Below are 3,688 nucleotides of genomic sequence, written 5' to 3'. Positions count from 1 at the left end.
TGTAGTTTTCTGTGTACAAGTCTTTTACACCCTTAAGATCTATTCCTGGACATTTGATTCTTTCAGTTGCTATTGTAAATGGAACTGTTTTTCGTGATTTCTTCTTCATTTTGTTCACTACTGGTGTATAGAATCACTCCTGATTTTATAGGTTGATCCTGTACCATGCCACTTTGCTGACTTTATTTGTTAGTTCTGGCACATTGTTGTGGATTTCTCAAGATTTTCTCTATTTGGATCTTGTCATCTGAAAATAGGGAAAGTTTTACTCCTTCTTTTCCAATGTGGATGCTTTTTATTTCTTTTTCTTGCCTAATTGATCTGTTAAGAACTTCCAGCACAATGTCAAATAACAGTGTGACAGTGGGCACCATTGTCTTGTTCCTGATCTTAGAGGGAAAACTTAGTTCTTCATGACAATGATGCTAGCTGTGGGCTTTTCATATATGCCCTTCATCATGTTGAAAAGTTTCCTTCTTATCCAAACTTTTGAGAGTAAAAAGTTTGCTTTTAATGACTACATCAACTTGTCAACAGGCATAACTTGGGACTGTCCTGGGCAAACTGGAAGATATGATCACCCTATTTACAGATCTGCAGTTCTCAAAGTGCAGTCTAGGAACCTCTGGGGATTCTAAGGTCCTCTCAGGATGTCCATGAATTTAAGACTATTTTCACAGTAATATTCTTGACCTTTTCACTCATTTTCTCCTGAGTGTAAAGTAGAGTTTTTCAGAAACTACATGGTATGCAATAATATTACCACCCTAATAGCTTTTGTATTCTGGGTTTTCCAGAATTTTCTAAAGTCATACTTAGGTTTAGGGTATGAAAATGTGTGTTTTCAGATACTAACTCTGGCTTTCCTCAATGTTTCTAGTAAACTTTTACAAACTACTTTTAGTTATATCTGCCTTAATCTCTGCAATTTCATTATTGTGCAATAAATCATCATTTTGAAATCCCAGAGTTGTCCTTATTGTCTAATGCAAACAAAGAAGAGGAAAATATGCTGTGCTCTCTTGTTTTGCAATAGTACTTAAAAATTTTATCAGTTTTAATCTCTAAGAAAGTAATATCAGTAGACATAACCTATCAAAGTGTTCCTTGGGGTCTTCAATAATTTTTAAGAACATAAACATGTCACGAAACAAAAACATTTAAAAATCACCATTACAGATAAATTGTACGCTGAGCCCTTCAGGGTGTTAGCCTGTTTGGATAAAAAAAAAAAACTTCATTATTCTCAAAAAGTATATCTCTCACAGTGAAAAAGCCTTAGCTTTCAAGACTATCATATAAGCAAAGGATTTCGAGAGTTTATTTTGCATGACGAAAGCCAGAAATTTGACTTTTAGTTTTCTTCAGTCAGCTTTCCCTAATGATATCTTTCTTCCTTCTTTCCTTCTTATTTTCTTCCTATTAGAGAAGTTGCAGGCTTACAGAAAAATCATGCTGAAAATACAGTTCCCATGTATTCCCTTATTATTAACACTCTGCATAAGAGTGGTACATTTGTTACAGTTAACGAATGAGTCTCGTAGTTGTTCTATTAACTTCAGTCCATGGTTTACATTAGGGTTCTCTGTTTGCGTTGTATAGTCCTATAGTTGTGACTTTCTAAAAAAATGTCCATTCTACTAGCATCTATATAACCTAAAGTTTCTCCTTTTAACCACATTGAAATATATAATTCAATCTCTTAATTATGTTCCCAATGTTGTACTATAATCACCACCGTCCATTACAAAAACTTTTCCATCCACCCAAATAAAAACTGTACAATTTAAGCATGATGTCTTTTTAGGGGTAGAGGGAATAAATTGACTTAGAGAGAATCAGAAGTCATTGCTTAATAGTTCAAAATATTATTCTTAAATGTGTATAAGCTATATTGTGATGGGCAGATGGCATTTGGTTAGGACTTAGAATTATGAACACTCACATCCTGTGCTGTAACTCAGCACTTCAAGGTCATCAAAGGATATCTGAGCAGAGGATATAGCCTGACAAATGAACACTTTTGACTAGAGACTTGGCTTTACATCCCCAAAGAGGATCCTAGCTCCAGTAAGCTGAATTAGGCCACAAGCAGATGCAAGAACCTCTTTACTACAGTAGAGAGGCCTACTTGACCCTATACTCTCTGGAGGTAAATGAGGATGGGCTGCCCCCTCGATGACCCACATGCCCCGGTGGGGGAGCAGCTGCATGTTTTCTGGGATGGACACATTTCAGCTATCCACATCTCTTTGCTTCTACGGCAAATAAAGTTAATTCTAAGAAAAAGATGATCAAAGAGGAGGCAGGGAGTGAGACAGAGAACATTTTGCTCTAGTAAAGCTTATATTCCTCCAACTGATGCTCTTTCCCCAGTAATCTTGCTCAACATTAATGCCCAACATTAGCCTTTTTTTTTTTATATATGGAATGCTTCATGAATTTGCATGTCATCCTTGTACAGGGGCCATGCTAATCTTCTCTGTACGGTTCCAATTTTGGTATACATGCTACCGAAGTGAGCACAATAACCCAGTCTTATTAGCATTCTAATGTTTTACTTTCTAGGGTGTGGGGAGAGGAGGTGAGTTGTCTTAACTCTTCCTAGGCCAAGAGGCTACCAAAGCACTTGGTTCATTCAATGAGGAGGGGATTCAGAAGGTCAACATTTCTCCCTTTTTCCCTCTGCCCTAAGATTCTAAGGCACAGTATTTGGGAGAACTGTCCAAAGACGTCCATATGCTTAAGTATCTGCTTTCTTTCCCTCTTTCCCTGCCTCACCCATTTCCCTCACTTTGACAGTCCTGGGATTTCTACCCCTGCCCCACATCACCTCAATAAGGCATTATTCCATAAGCTTTACCTCAGGTTTTGTTTTATGGGAAATATGGGCTGAGATACAGAGTTATGATTTAAGTTAGAAACTGAAAGACTCAGATCAATTGTTCTCCTCAAAACATATATAAAAAAAGATATTGATGGAAAGCATCAGAAGCCACACTTAGTAGACACAAAGCAAAAAGGAAATAAGCAGGAAAAAATAATTAAAAGTCCTGAAACAGTTCTCAACCATTTTTTTCCAGCTATATGGTGTTTTAGAAATATATTTACACACTTATACTCTAATTTCTGCTGTTTAGTCACCTTGTCTCTGGCTCCTTGCTCCTTGCTCCTGAATACTTTCCATGTCTATCTTAGTTTTCCAAGCTATCACACATGGTTGGTTCAAACAAAGGGATTGATTGAGTCATGGTTTTGAGGCTAGAAAAAGACCATAATCCAGGTGTCAATAAGGCGATGCTTTCTCCCCAATGTCTGTATCATTCTGATGCTGACTGTTAGTGATCCTTGGGGTTCCCTGGTTGTATTTCCACCTTATTTCACATGGCAAAGTCTTCTCCTTTCTCTTCCTGGTTCTATTAAATTCCAGCTTCCAGCTCTTCTCTGTGGCTTTCTCTTGCTATATCTGAATTTCTTTTGTTCATGAAGGGCCCCCTTAATCCAGATTAAGGCCCACCTTCATTCAGTTGGGCCACACCTTAAATAAAACAACATCTGTGAGAGATCCTATTTCAACAGGATGCAGATTAAGAACATGTCTAAATTGAAGTACATAATTCAATCTACAGTTTATTTTACTTTTACTGCCTCCTTCCAGTCTCCAGACTTGCCTTTCCATCTCAGAATG

The 3,688-nt window shown here is 37.3% G+C and overlaps 1 non-coding gene across 1 annotated transcript; it reads right to left on the bottom strand.

Moving 5' to 3' along the window:
• Positions 1 to 2,419: 2,419 nt before the first annotated feature.
• Positions 2,420 to 2,526, bottom strand: LOC143678448 (U6 spliceosomal RNA). Its single transcript, XR_013173258.1, has one exon. It is a non-coding gene; the product is annotated as a U6 spliceosomal RNA (small nuclear RNA).
• Positions 2,527 to 3,688: the final 1,162 nt, after the last annotated feature.

The sequence above is a fragment of the Tamandua tetradactyla genome, chromosome 3 (assembly GCF_023851605.1).
Source record: "Tamandua tetradactyla isolate mTamTet1 chromosome 3, mTamTet1.pri, whole genome shotgun sequence".
NCBI classification, from domain to species: domain Eukaryota; kingdom Metazoa; phylum Chordata; class Mammalia; order Pilosa; family Myrmecophagidae; genus Tamandua; species Tamandua tetradactyla.
This window is presented reverse-complemented; position numbering and strand designations above follow the sequence as displayed.